The following is a 17,920-nucleotide window of genomic DNA, read 5'->3' on the forward strand; positions in this document are numbered from 1 at the left end:
ATGGGCTCTACAGTACCTGTTTAAAACATAAGGTTTCATGCTGAGAAACCAGCAGTCTGTCGTAAACCTTTTGTGAAATTAAGTTCTGATGTCACCACATGCCACCCTTTCCCGTGTCAGTTGGTGACGTTTTTTTTGTGGGATACCAGATCTGTAGTCAGTAGAGCATTGTCACACAAAATACATTCTTCTGTTGCCATTTTATGATAAACTGCTGATTTCTCTGCATGAAACATTATGTTTTAAACAGGTAAGATAAAACTTGGACTCCCGTTCTTTTGTATGGAGGCTTTTTTCGAATTGAGGACCCATGGCGCCGTTACTTCCCACTTCCGCTTTGGCACTCTATTGCCTTTCTCTTCTTCCTCATGAATTTTATCATCATTGCTATCATGAAGGATGGGAATCAATAATTTTTTCCAGTTGAGAACCAGTTCTAAATTGTCTAATACTGTACCTATGACACAACAAATGGCTTTCCCTGGCCCCTCCTCTCCCTCTATTTGTTATTCTCATACTGTACAGACAAATTCATTAATGCAGTTCATTTTGGCTGTGAACCGTTTCTCTCATCGAAAAGTTTTGTCTCATATCTTTATGAGCATATGAGGTCATTGATAAACAGTGGAGATGATGCACAGATGATGAGCAGTAGCGTTGAGAGACTGAACACCTGTGTAGGTTTTTTTTTTTCCCCCAAAACATAGAATTGATCAGGAATAGATCAGGGATTGACTGAGAATCAGACCAATAAGCAGAATCAATAATGGCATTAGTATCTAAAAATCTTATCATTTCTGATCCCTAGATGGCTCTGCCCTCATTCTCACTATAAGATTCTGCAGTAATAAATTCCAACATCCTATCTATCTGAACACAACATTACTTCCTGTGTGGTACTTTTTTTGGGATGAAACTTTTCTGAAATACACTCAAAGTGGTTTCACCCTGAGATCATTGTCCTGAATGGTTTCAAAGTGAAAATAGAACACATATTTGCAATATCAACTTGTTAACTTACCACACAGAGCAAGGCAACCAGCGTATCTTCAGTTCTTCTTTACCCTACACACACAAACAGATAAACAACAATCATTTTAGCTGTTTAAGCAATCACTGTATTTTTTTTTATCTTTAAAAGGCCAGAATGAGTCATACGAGCAGCCTAATGAAAAATATCACAAATTACATTAAGGGTCCTTCTCCCAGTGATGGAGTCGAAGTTGAAGACTTTCTGCCTTCTACATTTTCGGCAACCTAGAAAAAAAGACAAGAAAAGACAAGAAAAGTGTTATTTTATGACACCAGATCAAAACAGTTTAATCTAGTGCAGGTCTAGACTGCATTCTAGACTCTCATTGCGAGGGAACGGTGCTTGTTCACTGAATATACTGACACTCAGGACTCTTGTTTACTCAGTGACACTTTTGGTGTGAACGCAGTTAGACTACTGCAGGAGACAGTGACAGTTTGGTTTTGCTTTCTCTCTGAGGCCAAAGTCATGATCCCTCTATGGCGTTTTAACTCTCACTCTCTGGCGGTTGCAGACACCACTGTAGAGTTAAATGATAACACCAACTGGATAACACCTTGCTGGTGTGAACCCTTATCTTAATGTTTATGCACAATAGCCAATAGGATGTTAATGCATCTCCCCTTTGATCTGACACTTAGAGGTGGCATCTCGCCCTTATGTTGTGTTGATGACTCCTCTGTTATCCTTGACCGAGCCTAATAAATTCCTTCACTATAAGACTCAAGTTCCTACCTAACACTGTGTAGCATCAGTGTTGAGTGAATTGACTTTGCACAGAGGACTCAAGTTCACCATGTAGTAATATTTGGTGCATATAGGCTACCACTCAAAGTAAAGCTGTGTCTCTCATGAATGTTTGTGTATAACGGTCTGTGAATGCACTGTCTCTCTTTTTTGTGTGCCGTCCCTCAGTAAGTACGGTGAACATGTTACAGAGTTATGAACCTGAATCATTACCTAGTGACAGATGGTTTTGCTGAGTATCAGTTCAGGAAATTGGAGAAATACAGTATGAACTATGCAGTCAGGGCTCCTGCTAAGCAATGAGTGATTTGTTGAACACATTTTTTGAATAAATAATTTTTTTATGAACTTATTCAGCACAGTCAAAAGAACTGCCATTCCCATCACTATCTGATAGTTGATGGTGCTGCCTTTCATTGTACTTTTAGGGCCCATTCACATGGAGTGTCTAAAAATGCCTGGAGCACATTCCAAAGTGCTTGAGAGATCGTGTCTGCCATTACTAAGCAACAAATACTGTCTGTCACATTTGAGTAGTGTGTTTCATGACTTAACCAGAAACTAAGTTAAAACAGAGTTGCACAGATTTCCAGTACTGTAAATCCCTCTCAGTGGATTCACTGCTCAATCTATCTGTTGTCAGTCCGTGGTTCACAGCAAAGGGTCAGTGTGGAGAGGAAGGAAACAGGAGAAATGTTATGTGTGATAAAACAGTTAAAAATGCAGTTTAAAGTAAAGTGCTGGGCCCGGGGAGGACAGCTGTCACTTGCTGACAGAGAGCTGCTGAAAGCGGGCAAGCACTGAGAGCTGGGCTGCACTGTTGCTGCTGAAGAAGCAGATCCATGGAGATGATTGGTCAGTTCTGATCATATGGCACAGTGTTCACGCGGCATTAGAAAAAGGTGCATCACACCACGTGTACAGTAACTGTACACGTGGTGTGTAAACAATTGAAACATGCATGCAAAAGACACTCCATGTGAATGTGGCCTTATAGACTCTAGGAGATAGTTTGGGCCATAGTTTCCTAGATCGGGCGAAGTCAGGTCACAGCGCAGGTCCGCCTCGCCAACTAGGCGTGTTGTGGCGCGTTTTGCAAGAATCGTGGGCAGCGAAGTCCAGCGCAGACTGGCGCAGGCACTCCCCTTGTCCCTCCTACCGGCGCTAACGGTGAGGAGGGAGGAGACGGGGCGGGAGGGAGACAGGAGGAGAAGAGAAAGGCGCGAAGTGGGATTAACACAGCCGATTCGGATCTTCACCAATCAAATGAGCTCCTCTCCTCACCTTTAACTGAGCCGCGGGCGATGCGTGCTGCAAGTCTGTCATTTTGTCTGTTTTTCTATATGATGTTTTCTATTGTCTTACTTTTTCAATGATATTGTATGTTGTGAAACACCTTGGGTTTTGAAAGGTGCTATAGAAATAAAGTTTATTATTATTATTTCCTACTTTGACATGTGGAGGAGACAGCGACGCCACAGGCAGAACCTCTTCCAGGGGAAACAGGTGTTTTGGTCCGGAGGTCCGAGCTCAGAGTGACTGAATAATGACTTTACTAATATCCTTAATCAGGTTTGATCTGATACACTGAGAACCGCTGGCCAGTGTAAAAAACAATAACTAATAAACTAATAAAGAAACTCACATTTATTCAAACCCTGTGTAAAGATGAGGGGTGTAGCCTACACTAATCACAATATGAACAAACACCGTAACAGAGATTGAATCAGCGTAAAGAACGCTCTCTCTCTCTCTGTCTGTGTGTGTGTGTCTGTCTGTCCTTCTGAGGACTACTGAGTAGACTATATACTGACTATCTGATTATTACAGCTGCCTGACGTCGCTCGCCCGTTGATAAATTAAAAAGTAAATAAATAGATAACGCGGATCATCACATCTCAACATGGTGACATGCAGTCAACCACCCTCACAGTCCACAACCCGCAGCTGCTTTTCAGTGCCAGTTCGTCCCTGCTGTGTTAATTCAGGTGGAGTTTTCATTACGCTGCCAACAGCCTTTGATCTGGCGTCAGATGTGACGGGACAATCTTTATAGATATAAATTCACCTGTTGATTCCATTAGTTGCATTAAATAGCGGTTATTGTGGATATTTATTGCATCTAAATGTGTCTGGAACTGTGGAAACCTGTCTGTGAGGTTTTGCTGACGTGTGTGCACTGTTCGCTAGTCAACCAATCTCCCTCTCTGCCCGCTGCGCTTCGCCCTGTGCTGAAATCTGACCTGCTTTGAGGTGGACTGCTTTCGGCGCAGAGTTGGCAAGACATAACTTCCACTTCACCAAGCTGAATCTGTGACACCTCCCCCTGCTGCGCCGCCACACCCATGTTGGCGCAGCGCGATCTGCCAATCTGCCGAACTGACTTTGCGCCTGTCTACGCTGCTCCAAACTTGCATTAGACCCACTGCACTTCCTTGCCCGACCTGCGCTGCGCCAGCAAACTAGGGCCCTTTGTCTCTAGTTTTTGTCAATCAAAGCAAATATATTGGACTGGGTTTCACAAAGCCATGTTACCTATAGTCATCAACATTAATTGTGGCCCTTAAACCTGGCCACGTCACAATACCCACCAACATACTCGTCCACTCTTCCATAGTCTTAATCTCTTGAGGCTCACAGATTTCAACATCCATCAGAACGCAACAATGATTTACCAAGTTGTACATAACCTGAATCCTAAACTGTCTATGCTCATTCCAGTCAGCAGCCCTGTGCATGGCTACCATACCAGAAATTTACATCTCATTTATGGGAAAAAGAGACGTTTAAAACCCACTAGCCTATGTATCACCACCAGGGGGCCGTTGATCTGGAATGGGCTGGATGAGAGTCTGAAATCAGCCAATTCTATCACAGTCTTCAAGAAAAGGTTAAAGGTGCAACTTCTGAACTCATATTTACCATCGTAATCTGGGTATGTCTGTTTTATGTCTTTGTCTATTGTGAGTTATTGATCTGTCTTGTGATTGTATGATATGCATTGTTTGGTATTATGTATTGTCTCATTGTCTCTGTCATTTCTGTGATGTATGTTTTGTCTTGTTTTCTATCATGATTGTATGAATATGTAATACGTTAGTATTACGTTTGAGGCTCCCGCCATAAGCTTTAAATAGCTTCTTGGGAGACCTGGCGCTCCACACATCTGCTTCTGTTCTTTTCTGCTCTGTCTACTAATGTCATGTGTGTTGTGCGAAATAAATAAATACTAAAAAATACTAAAAAAAAAAACCATATAGTTCAATAAAAAATGGTTAAATACAGTGCACTGGCTGGCTGGTGTACTGTGTAATGGTTTGGTGACACAAATGAAGGCTGGATTTGCCATCCAAAAAGAATAAAATAAACTTTATTTATCTTAGAAATTCAAACGTGTCAGTGAGTTTATCTATTTATCAAAGTATTTCTCAATAACAGCCCAAGTCTAATAGTATATGGAGTAACACATACCATGCAAAAAAAACTTACCCTTTCTTGGCCTCTTCACTTGTGGCCCCTCCTTAATCGAAGTCTGTCTGTTCCTCTTTCTTGACTTGGTGTTTGGAGGAGGAAAAGATTTGTTTAGGAGAGACCCGGCTGCTGGAGGGCCAGCTGGTGGAGGCCCACTGACCTCTTCCACTGTTTCAGTGGAAGAGGAAGGAGGTGAAAAAGAGGTAGAAGATTTAGGAGAGACAGGGACAAGATTTAAGATGAAAACGGTCTCTTCCTCTGGCAGGCTGACGGTCTGTTTCTTGATGTTAGCGTTGAGCTGCTCCTCTGCCGGGCTGACGGGCTGTTTCTCAATGCTAGCATTGAGCTGCTCCTCTGCCGGGCTGACGGGCTGTTTCTCAATGCTAGCATTGAGCTGCTCCTCTGCCGGGCTGACGGGCTGTTTCTCAATGCCAGCATTGAGCTGCTCCTCTGGGGGGCCGTGCTGCTCCTCGGTCGTGGCATTGAGCTGCTCTTCTGGGGGGCCGTGCTGCTCCTCGGTCGTGTGCTGCTCCTCGGTCGTGGCATTGAGCTGCTCTTCTGGAGGGCTGTTGGGCTGCTCTTCTGTTGAGGTTGTCCCAATACAAGTTTATTTTCCTTAAAAATCTATTAACATATTAACATAGACAATCCCATATTTTCATAATAGTCATATCTGAAGCAAATACTCTTACCCTTGCTCAAGATGAACTCATAAGCCCTCTGCATCTTCTCCAGAAGCACTTTAGTGTAAGGAGTGGGGGGCAGATGTGTCATAATATCTGCATCCCACTTCCCTGCGGCCCTTTTGTTTTTGTTTTTTCCTATAAATAAAATTGGCTTATAGCCTATTGCCTCAAGTTTCTTCACCTGTAAAGAACAAAAGCAGTTGGCACACATTAGTTAGCCACACTGCTTAATCAAATTAACCCATTAGACAGATGGGTCAGGTCAATGTAAGATAAAAGATAAGTGACAGAAGACAATAACACTATGTTTGTAAAGACCAGATAGTATTGTGCCTTGTATATGACAAGCTGAATGTTAAAATGTGTACTTTCAGTTTACTAAATGCAATATGAACATTCTTACTTACTGCAATGCGAGCAGAATCAACAATCCGCCCATGATTCCTGTTTTTGAGGACTCCTTCTGCCCATTGCCGGTTGTATGCTCCTTCCTTTTCCTTTTTTTTTTGATTTGAAGAGAGACTCTGAAAACAGGCACTGCATGTTTTTTTTATGGCCTGATTTGGGGTGTCACAGGATGGGCAGGGCCTGAACTTAGGTGGTGTCATAGTGACAGAGAGACACTAAATAAACAAGTGGAAGATGGACAGACAGAACAAACAAAAACGTAAAAAGGACTAAGACAGGAACACACGCCTACGGGACTCACAGACAACAATGGGTAGGGATGTAGCTCTTAAAAGTGCTTTTGGTTATAGGCTATTTGAGTGTGTGCATGTGTGTGTGTGTATGAAACGTGAAAAAATGTGTATGTGTATGATTAATTTGAAGGACCTGTTGAGAGAAAACAATAAACAAGTCAGATACAACATTTTTTTAGACCAGTATTCTCTACCTCAGAATATAGGCTAAGGATATGTATTTGATATGCCTATTACATGATCACAGTAGCTATTGTAATGGGAAATTTTGGCATAGCATGTTATATGCTTTAAGACTAGGGCACAAACATGTTATTCGAGTGAACATTCCTATGATGACAATTTATGTGGCCTTATCAGGGGAAGCAATATCCACACAGAGCAGGCCCGAGGTCAGGACCTGAAGGATCTCTTTGACACAGTGCCTGTGGAGATTTACCACTCTCACTATCAGGGGGTGAAGCCAGGCATGGCGCCATATATTTTGTCTGTTCAAAGCTTTGTTGAACTATAAGATAGCGTGTCTCTAAACTTCTTCAGCTCACTCGCTCACTGACTGTACTCCCGTTCGGTTGTGTGTGTGACTCCATTCATGAATGCCCTTTATTAAAACTACGGAAAGACAGCTGACGTGTCCAGTCATCCTTTTTTAAATACTTTGGTGAAGGAACAACATTTTTTGCCACCACAATTTGGCGACCACGAAGGGACCCCATCTGTGAGCGGATTTTTCGTTTCTGGACCGAAGGTGATTAAAGCGCACACCTCGGACTCCCCCGTCAAGGAAGGTTGAGAAGAGGGCCTGACGTCCAGAGGACTGAGAGTCCCCTCACCGGTCGGGGTCCAACGAACTCGGTGGCTACAGAAAACACCTCGCTGTCTTTTTCTGGTGAGTTTTGAGAAAAGAAACGGCCGAAATTGAAGTCCCGTCTCTACCTACTGAATTGACAGTAGAGTCGGCAGATGTGCCGGACAACTCGGTTTCCTGTGGGCTGGAGGTCGAGTGTCAGAGAGTGGTAGATTTCCCTCAAGTCGAGGAACTTGGGGCTTCAGGTTCTGGGAACCTGCAGTAAGCCAGACCGGGTCTGAGGCACTTAGGGGCTAATAACACTAAGACAGGTGGAGTAAGGAGAAGTAAGGAGTAATTTTTTTTGGCATAACAATTTTGACTGTCTGGAGAACTACAATTTAATTTTGAGAAAATAATTAAAGTTGGAATCCGGTTAAAGTTAAAGAGTAAATTAAAATTAAAATTTAGCAGTGCTACTCTTCTCTTTTCTTTAAAACAGAAAATAATCTAAATTGCGGTTATTCTGAAATTAAATCTAAATTTATTATGCTTAAAGATTTTAAAGATTCAAATTTAACAATGAGTAAGTAAAATAATCTAAATCTGAGTGGCCTACTGGTTTTCTTTGTGAAAATTAAACTTGCAAACGTCTGAGAGAATACAATCATGGGAACGAAACAAAGCAAACCCTCTGGATGTAATCTATCCGAGGGACCAGATTACGAAGCCCCAAATATAAAGTACATGACAGATAACTATGGAGAGGAAGCCATAGCCCAATTAGGTCTGTGGGTCAGAGAATTTAAATTTCCAAAAATGGGCAGCCTGAGCGTTGAAGAGTTAAAGGCTTTAAATGCGAGACTGCTGCGTCGGAATAATAAAAGCAAGAAGGGAATTAGGATAAATTGGAAAGCTTTTGACATGTGGATGTGTGAAGCAGAGTGTAGGCAGGGCTCCAACAGGACCGTGCCCCGGTGTCTGAAGCTGGATCCAGACCTGGACTCGACTGCACCGTGCCATCCACCTCCACCCCCACCTTCATCGTCACTTCAGGATGTTTCTCCTCATCATCATCATCAGCAGCAGCAGCTCCCACCCTGCCCGGCGCTCCCCAAGCCCGGGGAAAAGAACAATGTGAGCAGCCCGTGTCCATGCCATGGACAGTGGCTGATAAACATGCTGTCTGTGCACAGTCGCCACTGGTATACTGTGTAAGCCTGGACGAAGTCAAGGCTCATGCCATTGAAGCAGTCTTGGCTGCAGAACTGATAAAGAACATGGACAGTGGTGACAGAGGGGGCAGCTGTGGCCGCGACCACCAACTCCACCCGCGACGCAGGTCTCAGAACCGAGGCCGGGGCCATGCCGGCTGCGGACGCGGAGCAGCAGGTCGCGGCAACGAAAGGGGGGGCCGATGCTTTCGGTGTGGCAAGATAGGACACTGGGCACGGTACTGCCCCAATGAGAGGAGAGAGAGGGTGAATTGGGACAGACTGTATGGTGGAGGTGGGAGCCGGGAAGAGTCTGGTGGAGACACTGGGCCGGCAGCTGGGGGCGCGCTGGAGACACGTGAGAGCACCTACACTAACACACACACTGATACACAGACACATGTTGCACACCCAAACACCAACACTGAAACCGAGCTCATGCTAGAAACAGTTCAGCGCCTCGAAGCAGAACTACAACACACACAACTAGAACCTAGGTACACAATGATGATAGACATGTTGGAATATCTCGGTCGGGTCGAGTCCGGGGCCACTAATTCTAGTTAAGCAGGCTGTGCATTTCGTGAGAAATAGCTTAAATTCAGCGAGACGTCTTAGTAGAAAGTTGGTGTGGGTGGGAAATTTTCCTTTGATTTTTTTTTTAAGATACACAGGTCCACTAAAATGCATTTGATCCTAATTTGGGAAACATTTCCAGGTTTAAATTGATGAAAAATGATTTTATTTGTTTGTTAGGGTTATCTTTGATTTGTACACCAACGGGGTATAAGTGAGATAAGGGTAAAAAACTATCAATGCTTTTCCACCACCCCGACACACAACTCATGTTAAAGGGGAAAGTGACTCTCCCCCTGCTCTGTTGTGCTGCAGCTCCGAGCACACACACGCACACACTCACATTGACGTCACATGCCCGCGCTGCAGTACACACATACTCTCCTATTATGACAGTAAAAGTATCATTGATGAAATAATGCTGGACAAAGATTGTTTGAATTGAAATAGACTATTGTGAGATAATGTTAAATTTATTGACTCATTGACATTGCCAACACAAGTGGCGAATTTTTTGTAGGCTCATCAATCTGAACCACACATCTCATTGGGATATCATACATGTACAGTACAAACTTGGATCATAAGGTGCAGAAGCTGAAAGCTTCCTCACACTGGATGGCTGATCCTCAGGTGCACTTTAATGAAGTCCTGAGGGCAAATTGCAAATTGTTGAATCATGATGTCGAAGTTGTGGATTAAATCATATCTTTTGATTATCCCAAATTTCACATTGACAAGAAAAGTGTTTAAGTCCGTTAAACAGATCTCGGCATTAAAGCGTATTCTCAGTCGTCTCGGGGCAAGAAGTAAACATTATGTTTTTTTTTCTTTTCTCTTTTTCTGATTAATTAAAAAATTGTGAGCCTGTGGTTATGACAATTTTATCACACTACAGGCCCTATGGTGACTACTATCCCCTCAGACATGATGCAAGTGAAGGCATTAGGCCTGTGTATGATGCTTTGTTGAAAGCTGGTGTGATTGTACCATGTGCTGGTTCTCCAGTGAGAACCCCCATTTTTTCTGGTGCATAAGATTCGACCTGAGGGCGAGCCTGTGGAGTGGAGATTTGTGCAAGACCTGCAGGCTGTCAATGTTGCTGTGCAGGCCAGGGCGCCGATGGTACAGAATCCGTACACTATTTTGTTTTGAAATTCCAACACATAGTAAATGGTTTTTAGTTGTTGATCTTTTCAAACGCTTTCATGCAAGTTTGACAGTCAATTTTGGTTTTGTCTTTTGTTTTGGTGGGAAGGTGTATGTGTTTTGCTCGGTTGTGTCAGGGTTGGTGTAACTCTTCAACGATTTATTGCTTTACTCTGAGCGACAACCTGGAGCCTCTGGTGTTGCCAGAGAAACGTGCTTTGTTGCACAATGATGATGGTATCTTGATGGCAAGTGAGACCAGAGAGAGATGAGTTAAAGCTGCTCTGGCTCTTTTGACCCATCTGGTTGAACAGGGGCAAGAGGCCAGCCTGTCCAAAATGTGGTTTGTTGCCACAGAGGTCACACCTTGGGTCACATGATCTTAACAGAGGGAGGATCCCCCTCATCAAAAAATAAAAAAATAAAAATAAATTTCAATTCTGTAAATTCATTAAAGTGATATAATTTTTGGCCATGAGAAGCTAGCAGACAATGGGTCGCTCGTTTGTCCAGTAATTTAGGCACCATTCGCAGCAATTGCTTATGGACAAGGCCTAAAGCTCAGACCCTGTCACTTAGGTTTGACACTGACGACTGTGGAGGCTATCAAAGTGTTGTAGTGACTTTAAAAGTAGCTTTACAAAGCACCTCCAGTACTTGGACTGATGACCTTTGACCAGGACTGACGAGAAGGAGGGATTCTGCCTTCTGTCACGTACTGTTTTTTAACCCTGTTACTCTTCTGCCAACGGCTGACGACGGAAAGCCACATTATGTGGCAACCATATCTGTTTGCTCCCGCAGGCCAAAGTTAAAGGACACTCTACGCATTACATGTTTTCTGACTTCTGTTTTTCTTTGTATAATGTTCATTTTCAGGATGTTGAACACATTGGGGTGAATGGAGACAACTTCAATGGAACTTAAATGATCAGCATTAGATGGTGTTTTTAGATGAAATTCTGATGCCAAACGAACACCTTGTTGTGCTACAGTCCACATTAACGACATTGACCCCTTTCCTCTTTAGGTCTTACCAGGACGAATGCAGCTGCACATGTAGCTTCAAGGCTATTTCTTGTCTCACACATGTTGTGCCAGTTGTTTTTCTCTAACATCCCTGATTCCATCCCCACAGTTGTGGCTGACACTGGCAGACGCCACCCGTTTGATAAGACTGTCTCTGGGCGAGGGCAATCTGTGCTGTTTTTTCTCCCTTGTTTACATTTTCCTCCAGTGTGAAGGTGACACATGGGTTGAACCATGTGTCAAATGGGGGGATGACTGATGATTGAATGATTGAAGTATGTATGGAATCACTGGCCAGTGTGTGGATGAATGATGTGGTATTGTGCATTCTCGTTGTTGTCTGTTTGTTTTTTCCTGTTGTTTGTTTTTCCGTATAAATTTTACCAACAGGTGGAGGTTGCCCTACAGGGCCAGCAGAGACAGAGCTGTGTGACCGCAGGTCAGGCGACTACATCGTGGTGAACGACCATGACATCCCTGTAAGCAGCTCGGGTGCGGCCTAAGGGTGGCGACCAGTTTCCTGCTGGTTATCTCCATCACCGCGTGGCTGTCGGTGCTGTTACTGAAGGACATCTACAACCGCAGGACGAGCAACAACGTCATGACAGATTCACCTCACCCAGACCACAAATCTACACCACACGCTTTGCATTCTGGTGAAGACATCTGCTGTTACTGTGAGTAACACAACATCGAGCTGGAGGACAACGTTGGATGCAGGGCAGTGATGAGAGCTGCAAGGGTGCTGACCAACGCAAGCTGCCGTGCTTGCGCTGCCCTGTCACATGAGAAAGGTAACTCTGTGCCGTTGAACACCTCTTCCTAAAATTCTGGGGGCAATGATTGCTTTTACCCAGAAAGAAATGGCCCTGCACTCGTAGCTCACAACCCGACAGAGGAACGGCTGAGGATTCAACGCAATTGTTGTGAGTTACGAGGGGCTGAAGGTTTGTTCCGGGAGTGTTTCCACAGTTGTTTTGAGAACAACTCCACTTTTCCCAAAGGACCACAAATCCTACTACTCAGAGAAGCGCAGTTTGTTCACTGTTACACCCAGAGAGCAGTCTCTGGGTACATCAGCACGTGGATAACCTGTGATGGCGACAGGTAATGTGGGACGACAACTTGGACATCTTCAGATGTGACCTGATATGGTCGCAGGTTTCAATTCTCATAAACATTGACTTTAGGATCACTCTCACTCTCACAAGAACTACAGAGTTGCAGGATGAGCTCCTTTAAAGCAGATATCAGTGGAATGTTTTTGTTAATATAAGTCCTAAATAGTCCTATTTTCCGTCAGCAATCACTTACATGAAGTATTTCAGCCTAAACACGAGTCTCTCCGTCACTCTGCTCTGCTGTAACCCGAGGAGAAAATTTTCCTTGTGGGATACAAGTGTTATCCAATGAGGGGAGAGAACGGCATGAAGGGCTGTGTGTGCAGCCAAGGGATGCGCGTGAATGTGGTGACGTAGCACAAGGACCAATTGATGCCTGACAAGGGCGGGGGCTGCTAACTCATGGTGCGTTCAAGGAAACTCGTACTTTGTGTTTTTCCTTCCTGTGAAGTCATACCAGTTCGATCTGGTACGAGTTCACGGGTCGGAAGTTACGAGTGGCCGTTATAGGGAACTTTCACAGACAACAGGACGGTAAAAACACGAGCTACGGGTTACCTGGAACGCTACCAAGTCGTAGTTGTGACTTGAAGCTGTAACTTACGGTTTCAAAAGCCTGCCTTGAACACAGCATTAGCCGAAACGGCCGTGCCGATGATATCTGCTTTAAGTTTCCATATTCAGTGTTGATAATTTTTCACATTGAGTGATGTAACCAATAAAGTTGTTTTTTTATGTTTTCAGTTTAGGATAATCACAAAACACCATGTTTGGTTTTCATGCATTGCTATATGTGTGGGTTTGATGTTTTTGCTTATCTTTAACAGTAGTATTTTATCATTGCTTGTGATTTTGTTTCTACTGCTGGACATGACGGTGCTGAAAGTCTGAATTTCACAAACACAGTTTTGATATCTCTGATTGTTTCATGTTTTTGGTTATTCGTACCATTGGTGACATCAGTGGTGGACTGGAATGTCGAGTGGGTTTCCCCCCCTTCTGGGGAGGACGATGAGTTGCTTTAACTTTGTATTTTGCCTTAATCATTCCTCACTGATGTGCAACTTATGTTTTATGCGTGTTGTTCTGAACTGTATTGGAGCGGTCATGTCCTGTTGATGTATGAGAGGGAATCAAGCGTTAGCCTTGTCACGACGGGGTTAACTCATGGAGAACTGTGTGCCAGGACGTGTGAAAAGAACTGTTACATTTTGTTTTTTTTATTATTAGTCTAATTACGCTTGTGTAATCAAGGTTAGTGATTTCTACTTATAGTTGAACAACGATCATGGGTTTTTGGAGATGTTTGATTTATCAGCTTACACCGTGTTATGATTTAAATCTTTTTCCTTACGTTTTTTAGTCTCACAGTTTGACTTGATTTGTTTTGTGTTATTCTGGGTCTTCTGCATATTATTTGAAGTAGATTAGTTTAGTATTAATTATGGGATTTTTTCCTCATCATATTCGAGGTTTTTCCCCTTTTTATCTTAAGTTAAGAGCAGCTAGACGGATGAGTCTTTTACCCTCCTCTTGTAAAGTGAGGGGAGGGGTTTTGGCTCTTCTGTGCCTGTGACCTGGGGTCCTCTGCCTGGGGTCTGTAAACTCCCGAGTTGGAGACTGGGGGTGCTGGCGTTTGGCTGGTGCGGGGCAGGGCACCAAAGGTCATGGGGTAATTCAGTACAAAAATTTCCTGTTTCTTGTTTGGTTTAGCATAAAAATGCTAAAAAGGGTGGAATGTAATGGGAAATTTTGGCATAGCATGTTATATGCTTTAAGACTAGGGCACAAACATGTTATTCGAGTGAACATTCCTATGATGACAATTTATGTGGCCTTATCAGGGGAAGCAATATCCACACAGAGCAGGCCCGAGGTCAGGACCTGAAGGATCTCTTTGACACAGTGCCTGTGGAGATTTACCACTCTCACTATCAGGGGGTGAAGCCAGGCATGGCGCCATATATTTTGTCTGTTCAAAGCTTTGTTGAACTATAAGATAGCGTGTCTCTAAACTTCTTCAGCTCACTCGCTCACTGACTGTACTCCCGTTCGGTTGTGTGTGTGACTCCATTCATGAATGCCCTTTATTAAAACTACGGAAAGACAGCTGACGTGTCCAGTCATCCTTTTTTAAATACTTTGGTGAAGGAACAACATTTTTTGCCACCACACTATGCTGTTTGGGGTATAATGTAACACAAGACAGGTAACTGCAACTACATCACAACTTGAAATCTCACTTTCCCCTAATTATCTGTATGATTTTATGTGACAAATTAAGTTGAATTTGAAAAGACGAAATGTTGATATTCTTCGGGCCAGGGTGGGAAATTCATTCACTTTATTCATTTTTGTGGTAACATGATCAAATTCAACAGCCACCCATCCATTCTACATGATTACTCTTTTTGTCTGAAATCTAGGCCTACCAGCCACATTGTTGTCCTATTAGCCTTTTTGGTATGACAATTTCCAACACAAGTTCTAGGCTAAGCTAATGAATTCAGAATTGCAGTGTAGCATGTCTTAGTCTGACTCCATCGGTTTGGGGTTAATATTGTAGGTTACTTGATACTACGAAAGACGGTTTATAAACATTTATTCAATATCTTTGATACTTACCGAGAGGAAAAGCGCGCGATGCGATCAGGTGTTACACCGTATCTGGCTACCCGTCAGATTTGGCAACGTCCGGTCCTTCAGTATAAATAGCACATCCAAATATCTGTCAGTTTTGTTTTAATGATATCTTTAACAAGAACACAAAAAACGAAGTTGTGACTGATAGGTCAACAATACGATATGTAATTGTTAAGGGCATTAGTTTTAATTGTACATTATTCCATTATGAGAATTAGAGTTGTTTTATTCTGAAAACCGGAAGAACGATTAAACGCTACAAAATACACGAAATAACAAAATAAAACAATATCGTTACTTGTTCTTCACAAAGATCATACAGATGCAGTGTAAATACAATTTTGGCTGTATTTCATACATTTATGAGATACATCTTTTTACTGTACAACCCACTGTCTGCTTATTTGTTAATGTATTTATATTATTGTGTTTGGGGTACACATGGGAGTTTAAGGGATTGCTCAAAACATTTGTGTAATTAGAATCTAAATATTGAATATTTAAATGGATGAAGGGATTTTGCCTATTTGATAGAGCTCACTAACGCTGACTGATTTTACATGATAGCTTGGGTCCAAGCTTTCTAACCTGGTCCCATGTCTGTAACCCCTTTGTTGCTGAGCCACCTTGAGTTTTCATACTGATGCTTCTCCAGGCTGAGACTTTTCCAACTATGTATTTGGTTCAGCTCTATGACAAATTTTTAGTTTTTTTCATTACATGGGCAAAAGTCAGTCTAGGTCTAGTTTCAGACAGCACTTTGAAAGCCTATAGTGAAATGAAGCCATTTGTTTATTTGTTGTTGTTTTTAATTTATTTCTGTGGAAATAATGATCAATAGCAGTCACCGTCTGATTGTAATATTTTTGATAACCTACTGGAGGAAGGCCTTACGTTTGTTGGTTATAGGATATTACATTGTAATAAGCATCATTTTGATGGCAGAAGGAATTACTGATTTCCTAAATCTTTCTGTCCAGAAGGTCAAGGAGATGAGCTTATTACTTCACTGCTCCTCTGACCTTTGAGTCCTGTGTAGGCCTAGAGGGTGTTGGGGGTCACCCAGGATGGCCTTCAGTTTACACTACATCCCCCACTTAACCACAGCCTCTACCAGCTCCACTCCCTCTCCCATCTCCCAACATTTCTTGATGAGCTTGTCTATTCTGTTCCTGTCCTGACCCTAATTTTGTTACCCCAGCAGACAATGGCCAAGAATATAACATTGGACTGATAGAACATGTGCAGCATTACATTACAGATGTCCTGAGTGTTCTCAAAAAATTAGAGCCTGCTTTGTGTCTTTTTAGTCTCACTCTCTGCAGCATGGTCTTGACTATTGTGTTTTTTCGTTTGGAGCATGACACAATGCACAACTAATTTATGATAGGGTAATAATCATTTGTGTGTGTTTCGGTATAGAGCTGGAGATTCCAAGTGATTCTTCATTAGGCTACTTCTTTATTCCACAGTTTACCAACAAATCAGTAGCCTACCTAGGAAAAACACACTCTTAGTAAAACTTAATTAAAAATTACAGTATCAGTTGTGTTATTTTATTACATTTTTGGTCTTGTGCGAGCATGGTTTGAGAGATGTAAAGTCCAGTTTGATAACCCCGTCTTCATCCCCTTCAGATAACAGCCACCATGTTACAAGATTTGATACACAGAGACAGTGTAAGAATCCTTTATTGGATGACGTGGCTCAATGGGCCTAATTGAAGAAGATTCCATTGCATGATGATTTGTCACATATTCTTGGAAATGAGCAATTTTATGAGCAGTGTCACATTTTCTTTCAAAGGCTATTAAAACAAGCTTACAGTATACAGCATACCTCCTCCATGTGGTCCTCCACAGATGATTTTGTAATAAACTATTGATGTCATTTGCTAACATATCAGAGGGATCAAAACATTTCTACTTTTACAACAATAATTGAACAACACTGTCCTCAAGATGGAAAGGTGTCAATCAGGGTTGGAAATTTCTTGTCTACCTGCCACTGTGGCTGATGGATGCCAAAAACAACCACTCAGTTGTTTTACCAGACAATGTTCTTGTAGATACAAAATATTGCAGCAACAGGTTAAATTTATTTTATAAGGTAAATAAGTATTTTTCTGTGTCATACACATACAAAATGACCTTTTTTTGTGCCCAGTGCAAATGGCCACTGAATGTTAAGATTTTACCAGCCACTCAGCCAATAGATTGTGGTGAGTAGTGAGTGAGTGAAGAAAATATAACAACCACTGGAATATTCTACCAGCATTTGACTGGTGCTAATTTCCATCCTTGGTGTCAATCAGGGTGCACTCACACTGCGAAATCATACCGTGCCCAATCCCGTTTGCTTACTAATGTCGAGATTCTATTGCTAGTGTGAGTGTACACTTCCCAGGCCCGGCACGGTTGGGAGAGGTGTGCTTGGGCAGAATGTGCACACGTAACACGCTGCGGGCTCGTTATCCACCACGTGTCTGCAGCCGCGTGTAAACAACTGTCAATTAACGATTACGTTGTGCTGTAAACATCGCTAGTTGACGGCGCTTTGATTGAACTTCAAGATATTACCATGACAACCGGTCAAACAATTAAAAAACCCAGCACGCTTGGGTTTGAGGTAGTGTGAGTGCGGGCCAGCGGGGGACTGAGCAGGGGGGGCATTCGGGCTTCAGCACGGCACGGAACAACTGGCCCTAGTGTGAGTGCGCCCTTAATGTTCATCATCTGAAATCTCAGAGTCACTCTCAAAGTC

Source organism: Trachurus japonicus, chromosome 13, assembly GCF_045865225.1.
Source record: "Trachurus japonicus isolate A0001 chromosome 13, Traja_1.0".
NCBI classification, from domain to species: domain Eukaryota; kingdom Metazoa; phylum Chordata; class Actinopteri; order Carangiformes; family Carangidae; genus Trachurus; species Trachurus japonicus.